Source organism: Cyprinus carpio, chromosome B22, assembly GCF_018340385.1.
Source record: "Cyprinus carpio isolate SPL01 chromosome B22, ASM1834038v1, whole genome shotgun sequence".
Lineage (NCBI taxonomy): Eukaryota > Metazoa > Chordata > Actinopteri > Cypriniformes > Cyprinidae > Cyprinus > Cyprinus carpio.
Genome location: NC_056618.1, coordinates 17,786,983 through 17,796,824, shown reverse-complemented (window position 1 = coordinate 17,796,824; position 9,842 = coordinate 17,786,983). Strand labels below are relative to the sequence as shown.

At 37.5% G+C, this 9,842-nt stretch overlaps 1 pseudogene; it reads right to left on the bottom strand.

Annotated features, from left to right (window-relative positions):
- Window positions 1-991: 991 nt before the first annotated feature.
- On the bottom strand, window positions 992-9,842 carry LOC109097707 (annotated as a pseudogene).

Genomic DNA, 9,842 nt, shown 5'->3' with positions numbered 1-9,842 from the left:
TTTCTCCATTCTGTCACTGATGGAGATTTGGTTCCTTGACGCTGTCGCCTCTGGCTTGCTTAGTTGGGGACACTTCATTTACAGCGATATCGAGCATGTAGTGGATTGGAATTTTCTCTGAATACTGCTTTAAAGATTTTAAGTATGATACTAGCAGGCTCAGCAAAAAACTCAATGTTTGATTGAGTGATATAACAATGAATGCAAACCCTCATTTCATGGCAACACATGTAAATTGTATTATTGCCGGTATTATTATAAAATCTTTTTTTTTTTTTTTTTTTATTGTATTGGACACCTTTGTGAAATGATGTTAAATCCATACACATATTGCTGTCATTACTGGGACAGTTACACTCTTTGTGCTCTAGGGGGCAGTATTTAACTTCCTTGATTTCAGCTATCAGCAGAGTCGAGAAGAGGACTTTATTCATGTGTACATGCAGAGGCGTCATGCGCTCATTATTTTTTGAGGGTGTTTTGGATTGTAATTAGCTGTATATTGCTGTGTAATACTTTGTATAAATTATTATGATTATTTATGTTTGTTTTAATATTTAGGTTTCAACTAAGCAGGTGGTATTTATTCTAGGAAACATAAAAGAAAATACTTTGCAGAAATGTTGGGAGCCAAAAATCATTGGACCCCATTAAATTCCACTGTATCTTCCACTGTATAGAGAGAGAGAAAAAAGTGTCTTCAAAGTATCTTCTTGTATTGCTTCCCAGAAGAAAGTAAGTCATATAGGTTTGAGATGGCAGATTTTAAAAAATCAGTCCAGTACAAAGAAACTGCATCAGATCCAATTAATAAAACTCTATTTTTTTGATTAAATGAAACCAGTTACACTGCGATATGCAAAACTAAAAACATGTTAACTGATCTGAAACACAAGAATGCCATAGAACTGTTGTTTAGAGTTTATAAAGCGCACAATAATGATGATAAAGTCATGTTTCAACACTTGCTGATCTTCTAGGTGCGTTTTCCCAGCTGGCTTCTTTCAGTAGGTCTGCCAGGTGTATACTGTATCGATCACACTCTCTTAATTTGAGGCATCATTCATGTCTGGAGCACAAACTGTAACTGTAAAGGTATAGTTATAGTGATGCTTGCCTTAAACAGACTGAGCTGTCTGGTTCCTGAATACTGAACGCAGCGTAAAGTTCCTGGTCCCGAGGAAACTCTGCATCAAACATGTGCAAGAGTTCAGGCTCTGAGTCTGGGCTAAACTTATAGAAGGAAACAGAACCAGCCTCTCGATCCAGGAACACACCGAGTTTTCTGGTGGACTCTGTTTGAAGCGGTTTAGTTAGTGATTTAGTTTTTTTGTCATGAGCCACATATGCAGTTTTTGAGCAACATAAACACCACGACATCTTATTGCGTCCCAGACGTACGGTGTCATTTGCACCCTTCCTCTTGATTCCCTTACAGGCCACACCCATGTGCACCCCTGTCCCGATCACATCCACCGTAAAGAAGCAACATCCTGACAGCGGCTGGCAGCACAGGACCTGGTTGCACTTGTCAAATCTTTCATCATTAGCAGGAAGCTGTTGCCTGCCTCTCTCTTACAAACAGCTAGTGTGTTGTCCTCACTCAGATAGAGGTATTCGTTAGCCGTCCGAGGGTCAAAGGTGAGTGTGACAGCATCTAAAAACAAAGAGATTTATCAGAAAATGTCAACTTAAATATCTACAATTAGCAGTAGCAGCATATTGAGTGTAATGATGTAAAATACTCTTCAGGGAAGACTTTAAACAGCATTTTGGTAATTCATTCATTATTTTAATAAGGTTTTGATGAACTCATGTACAGTAAATTAGAGAAACAGTATTTGCACTGCAATAAATGTATCTGTCACACCACAAGACCTTTCAAAATGAAATGGAAAAAGGTGTTTAAAATTGGTGAAGTAGTTACAGTGTCTACAAACAAAAACATTTATCTACAATTTAACCTGCAATCTTTATGTTGACCCATGTTTAAACTCACATTTGTAGAGTCCTGGTTGGTGGTTGCAGACTCCTCCAGTGTAAATTCTAGTTAGAGTTAGAGTAAGGGTTAGAATGGGTTAATATGTTAAGACAAGACTCACACCATTTGACATTTATTGAAGCACATTTAAACATGAATGGATAGTCTCTTGTTTGACAACTATTCTCATTTTTACCTTTACATTAGTGCTTGTGTATCAAAGTCGCTGTGACGAGTGGGGTGGGGCCGAGAGCCATGAGAATGGAGCGAGGCCGGTGGAGTGATTGGAAATGAGCGACACCTGCGCCACTCACCGGTCTCGAGTCCCACAGAGGAGATCGGAAGGATACCAAAAGAAGAGCTATGACAGTGAAGAACGAGAGAGGACCAGGCCTGGGCTTTATTTTGTGTTTTGGTTCTGTTTATGCGCGGCACTCATCCGTGAGGGGCTGTCGCACTGTTTTGTGTTTATTTTATTTTTAAAGCTTAATTTTTAATGTCCGCCGGTTCCCGCCTCCTTCTTCCCGTGATTGTGAAGTTTATATTGTTACATTGGTGCCGAAACCCGGGAGGAAGGAGCGATCTTCAGCAGCACGTCTCACTCGTCACAGTCGCCTAAATTAAGTATACTTGAACTCAACAGTGGACAATTCACTGAATGGTTAGGAAGAATCAAAGTCCTTACAACATGTTTCATGGGATCCAGTGATGTTCATTCCAACCTTCCACTTAAATCAATACCAGATAAAAGCAACATACCTCAGTGAGGGCAGCTTATCCTTCAGTGCACAAACTTTCTTTTCCACAATGTTTCCGAGGTCATTATACTGCAGGTCCAGTTCTATCAGACTTTTTTTCAAAGACGACAGCAACTTCAAAACTCCTTCTTGAATCTGACAGCCTGAGAGTCTGTAAGGCAAAATCAGATTTTTGTTTAGATCAACTGGCCAAGGAATGACATTCATGACATTTGCCTGTATATACACAGAAAAAAAATTATAAATGTAACACTTTTGTTTTTGCCCCATTTTTCATGAGCTGAACTCAAAGATCTAAGACTTATTCTGTGTACAAAAGGCCTATTTCTCTCAAATATTGTTCTCAAATCTGTCTAAATCTGTGTTAGTGAGCACTTCTCCTTTACCGAGATAATTCATCCACCTCACAGCATGACAGCATGATTATTACACAGGTCTGCCTTAGGCTGGCCACAATAAAAGGCCACTCTAAAATGTGCAGTTTTATAACACAGTGCACGCCCTTACAAAAAATAACCATGGTTCTATTATAGTAAAACTGTAGTAACCCATGGTTTTTTGGCGTGTTGACTACCATTTGTATAACCACAGATTTACTACAAATACAATGGTTAAACTATGGTTAATATAGCAAAACCATGGTTAATTTGTGATTACCATGGTTTAACTATAGTAACCATGTGGCAAAACTAACTAAAATAAAATAAAATTATAGAGTAAATGTCCTTAGTTTTCATCTTTGTCAAGGTCTTTTATTTTTTAACGCTATTTAAAACACGCAGCGTATTCGTTCAGCTGCATTTCCTTTCCCTGCTCTCCCTCCGTCTCTCTGTCACTCATGCGTCTCTCACATGCGCGCGCGCACACACATACACACACAGCCCCTCCCCTCCGTGCACACGCGTCTCCATGAGAACGTTCGTTCGACGTTGAAAGCAAGTTCGCGAAAGGTCGGTATCTCTATCTCGTGAACACCTTTACACAATTACACATTAAAAAGTGGTATAAAAATATTTTAAATTCTGAATATAATTTTGTCAGTGTGTTAATGTCGACCCGAGAAGCGATTGAGCCTTCTTTTAGGATGTTAACTAGTCGCAAGTTTGAGGTAAAATGGACTTTTTGGTTGTGGTTGTCGATGTCAAAACACTATATAAGCTGTGATTCAAATATTAAATAATGTTATGCCATTTTTTTTTTTTACTTTTACACTGAATGTTTGCTGCTTCAATTCAGATCGAGTAGGCTATTGACTGTATAGGGTAAATTTAGTATAAGGTGTGAAAATTGTACAGCTGTGGTATTTGTATAGGTTGTGAATTCTGTATAGAAGATGTGACTAAAATTATAAAAACTAAATTTTAAATAAGCATTTTTTAAAAAATAATTAATTTTAAACTGAATTTGAAAACAAACATAACATCAGTGAAACCTGTGGAAACATAAAAAGAGCCAAGTAGCCTAGGCTAAATAGTACATGCTAGTGTTTGAATTTGTTTTTAATTGGTTAGTATTGTTCTATTATTTCATATTTTTATATGGCTTCTTGTAAAGGTATTACTTTTACTAGTAATTAGAATGGTATTTCAGTGCACTTAACTTCTAACTTTTGAGTTGATCAAAACAGTTCTCTTTTGGATATAACAATGAGATATTCTGTAGCCTACTGATTATCAGTTTGTTGCATGTTTAGACCTTGTATGTGTGTTGCACAACACATGTTGCACTTGGCGATCATGGTGGGGATTTGTTTTTTGGACATTGTTGTTATTGGAGGAGTTGAGGGGGAGTTCCCCCCAATTATGGTGGGGTAAATTCGCACTCTGCTTTTCAGTATATTTACCCATTTAGCAAATGACTTTTCATTCAAGCTATACATTTGAATACATTAATGGTCACGTGACATTCAGCTAAGCAAATAACATATTTCATCTTTGTTGTTGATTTATTTTGATTGATAACAAGTGCCTTTGTTAATTCTTTTTTTGCAGATACAAGTTAATTAGTTACCAACAACATGAAAACATAAAACAAATATTACATTTGTTTTTTTATATAAAAACGTCACACTATAAAATCAACATTACATGCTTCAAACTTACCATAGATGTCCTTACAACATCTATTTATCTTGTCTGGGCCCTGATATTTGCAGTCAGTTTTACTTACTTCAGAACTTCAAGATGACACTTAGCACTCCGCAGCCCAGCAGAGAGGATTATTACTCCTTCATCTTCTAGATTATTGTCACTGAGGTCCAGGATTTTCAGAATCAGATTTGATCCTGAAAGCACATTCTTGATGAACTCCATGTCCTGACTGTGGAGGTCGTTGTGGCTGAGGTTCAGCATCTGAATCTGGCATTTGGGATCACAGAAGGCCTTAGAAAGTTGCTTCAGTGCAGACAGTCCCAGGTTATTGTGGCTCAGATCAAGATGAGTCAGGTGAGAGTTTGGTGAGGTCAGGAAAGGCACCAGGACATCACAGTGTTTCTCTGTAAAGCTGCTTCCTTTGAGCCTGTCAATTTAAACTTTGTTACAATTTTGCATGTAAACTCTGTTAGACTTAATTTTGATTCAGCATATTTTATGATACATTATGATGTTTACAGACAGTGTTGGGGAAAGTTACTTTTAATATGACGCTTTTTTAAAGATCATTATTTTGTGTATTTGGTGTAACAGTAACAGTAACAACATGTTGACATGCTTAAATGTTCAAAAAACATTATTTCTCAAATACTGTACATTATTGTAGGTCCTCTATACCCCGCGTTTCTCAAACGTGTAGTTTTCTAAAAAGTCCCTCCTTCCAACAAGCGCAGTCTGCTCTGATTGGCCAGCTGACCCAATTCATTTTGATTGGCTAAATACCACACGCACTTGTCGAAATGTACACCCATAATCGCAAGCTTCATCAACATTTGGGCGGCATTATGTAAATATTTCCACATAGTGATGTAGACGTGGGCGTTTTAGGGGAATTAGGCGTTATAGGGAGGTGTTGCAGAGTCTTAACTATGATAAAGAACATGTCTTTTATTTTTGGAAACTGTGAGGACCCTTTCACACCAAAAGTGAAATGAATAAGCATCGGGCTGAAGAAAATGCCTCTGTTTCTCTGCTTCCTCCCAGTTTCTCTCAATATGGGGACAGGAGAGCTGTGGGTGAATAAATGGGAAACTTATACCATTAAAAAAAAGGTGCAACAAAAGGTTCTTCAAGTAAAAAGAATCATTTTTGGTTCCACAAAGAACCATTCAGTCAAAGGTTCTTAAAAGAACCATCTCTTTCTTACCTTTTTATAATCTGAAGAACCTTCTTTCACCACAAAGAACCTCTTTTTGAAACAGAAAAGGTTCTTCAGATGTTAAAGGTTCTTTATGGAACTATTTAGACAAAAAAGGTTCTTCTATGGCATTGTGAAGCACCTTTATTTTTAAGAATGTATGTTACACATTTGAAAAAGTAACTGATATTTTATTGTAACTTTAACAGTAATGTGTTACTTTACTAGTTACTTGGAATAAAATAAATCATTACATAACTCGCATTACTAGTAATGTTTTACCCCAACACTGTTTACAGATGTTTTCATAATACTTACATAGCCTTTCTGAAGCATGTAATGGCTGGAGAGAAATCTCTGAAATCCTTCTAAAGTGATGTTAAATTTCCTGAGGACAAACTCATCATGGTCTGTATCTGACATCACAAACCGGAAAGCCAGAATTGTGCACTGGAACAGTGTGAGGGGCTTTTTGGTCCGTGAGATTTCAGGAATCTGCAAAAAAGACCTGTCTTTGAGCTCCACAATGCAACGAACGAGACTAAAGCATCTTTCAGGGGACAGAACTTTCCTCCTCAAAGACTTAATGTACTTGGTCACTTTTTTGTGATCTTCTAAACTACTGTCTTCCAAATGAGGTAGGAATCCTTCGAGTAAACGTCTGCTGGAATCACAAGAAATTCCGAAGAGGAAACAGTTAAAAAGATCCAAGTGTTCATTTTTACTTTCAACTGCCATATCAATCACGCTTTTGAGAAAATCAGACAAATTAGACTTTTGCCCATTTTTCGCTTTAGTTAATCCCAGGGAGTCTTGGTTTCCTGATAGAAATTCATGAAAACCAAATAAAGCTGCAAAGAATTCCTGGACACTGAGATGGACAAAGCTGAAAAATTTAGTTCTGTTATATCCAAAATTGCTCCCAGAGACACAGGTAATGATGCCAGGATATCGAAGAGCTTCATCAGGAGTGATATAATATTTCCTCAAGTCTTCTTTACTGAAGATGGCATTCTGTTCCTTCAGCTTCCAGTATGCCCAATTCTGCCAGTTCTTAATCAGTCCTTTGTACTGTATGAGAGCGTCTTCTGGTGACACATTTTTCCCTTGATATTTGTTGTGGCTTAACCCAGTCTGAATGAGCAGATAGTGGATATGCATTTCTGTCTGATTTGAGGGCATGTCCCTGTCTTTATTTAGACTTTTATTTGAACTTGGACTTTTAATGATGGTTTTCAGAACAACTGATGAAATCCAACAAAAGAGAGGTATGTGGCACAATATCCACAGGCTCTTATGAGACTTCAGGTGACAGGTGACTGTTTTGGTTAGATCTGGATCCTCAAACTGCCTCGTGAAGTACTCTTCTTTTTGTTCATCTGTGAATCCTCTGATCTGCGTGACATATCCCTGTCTGAAGATCTCAGATGGAAGCTGTTCAGCTGCCACAGGCCGGCTGGTGATCCACAGGTGTGCGGATGGAAGCAGTTTTCCTCTTAGAAGGTTTGCTAGGAGGACATCCAGCGGGGCTTCTTTAGTAACATCTGACAAAATGCTGGGTTTGAAAGCTCAGTCCTTTTTTATACTCATCCAGACCATCTAAGATGAACAGAACTTTTCTATCACAGATCCAGTCAGAGATCGGCCTCGCCTCTTTGAATTCTGGGTAAAAGGCACAAAGCAGGTCAAAAAGACTCTGGTTTTCTCCCTCACGCAAGTTCAGCTCTCGGAATGGGAGCAGAAAAGCAAGCTCTAGATCCTGATTGGCTTTTCCGCTTGCCCAGTCATAGACAAACTTCTGCACAGTGACTGTTTTCCCAATTCCAGCAATTCCTTTTGTTAAAACGATCTTCATGGTCCTATTTTCACCCAAGCGTGGTTTAAGAATTTCATTGTAGTTTATGACTATCTGCCCTGGTGTGTTTAAATCATTGGTCGTCTCAATCTGCCAGATCTTGTGTTCTTTATTGATGGAGTCTGACTCGTCATTGATGATGAACAGTTGAGTGTAGATCTTATTTAGAGAGACTGATTGTTGTGCACTTCCCTCCAAAATCCTCTCAGACTCCTTCATCATTCTTGATTTCATCTTATTCTTTACTCCCTGAAGAATTTCTAAATATCAGGACAAATATGGAAAGTAATGTTATTAACAGGAGTATCCACTGATGAATAAATAGTTTTATGCAGCAAGAGTTTTTTACTCTTACCCTCTTTGTTTATTGAGGTACAGCGAGACACATGTGAGATCTGATAGAAAACAAATACATCCATATAACAGTATATACACTATAAACTTCAGCCATATCTTAAATGAGCAACTCAGCAAAATGTTCAATATTACAGTATTTTAGTGATCAGTCACTCACCACATTTTGGTTTACTGTAACATCACCAGCTATTGTGGATCCTAGTATGTTTGGAGCAACTACTGTGCCACCATTCTTCAGGTTAATTCCGAAGTCCTGAAGATACTGGTCTGAATTTAGAATTGATGATCGTCTGAGTGATGTAGATCCTATTATTTATTGATTATGTTGTGGAATGTTGTCATGCCGGAGTGCCACGTTTCCAAATTGTGTTTGAACGCTGTTACCACCCTCTGTTTAAAAAATAAAATACATAACCAAAAGATCACAATGTTATTACAGTAAAAGCTTATTGAAGATTGAGCATTGTCTAATAAACAAAAGTAAAATTAGCAAATATTTGCCCTACTTTCGATACGGCTCCTGTTGGAGCACTGTCCATTTGTGAATACTTTTTTTCTTTCAAAATATATTCCTCCTTCGGAGGGGGGTCTTCCCACTCTGGTTGTTCGCTTTGTTTAGGAGAAACCGTTCATTGATACCATTTGTAAAATGTTCTTTTCCCATTTTTAGATGTTTTGAATGTTTAACATTTGAAAGCAAACATGACACGACCATTGTCAAAAGGCTGGAATCTTTAAAAACACAGGATTTCTAATGTTTCTGAACGGAGTTTTTTAAGGATCACTAAGGCTGCATTTGATCAAACTACAGATTTTAATTTTTTTATTTTTAATGGAAACTGTCAACCCACATTTTTTTGGTTGGTGTATTAAACTGTATTTATTAAATATAAAATTTTTACACATATAAAAGTCTTTACAAGTCACATTTGATCAAACAAAATGGTTCCTGGCTGATATAAACGTATAGATTACCCCACATTTTTATCATAGTGCAGCCAAAATTTAAGCACAAAAAATGGGTTCAACAGACTTAGAATAAAGAAATGCTATTTTAACACCAAATCAAGCATAGTAGAAGTTCTGGAAACAGTTCTTGGCCAACGCAAATTTGGCCTTCAAAGGAGGGGCTTCTCAGAGACGAAACGAACGAGCTGTAACGGACGAACAAAGAAAAAAAGGTGTTGCCAACAATGTGCAATATGTGAAAAAAATCATAGGGCTATCCTTTGAACATTCAACAATGAAACACTAGAATACCCCCAAAACAAAAAGTGCATAATATGGGATCTTAGCTGAATAAATGAATAAAATCTCTTTGAAAGTTAATAAACAAACAAACAAAGGCTACTACCAAAAAATTTTACGTGGTTTTGAGAAAGCTTAGTTTCCCTATGGCTAATTATTAATACTAGCCTATATTAATGACATCAGCAGCCTACCAGCGCATTTGTACCTCACAATTATACATCAATGCCCTTTTTCTAACATTCTGCCGGCACATACCGGTGTGTAGGGTTACATTAACTAGGCTACCTTTGTACTTGCGTTCGATCGGTTTCTCTGTAATATACGTGCTCTTCTTCTCAGTCATATCTTTCAT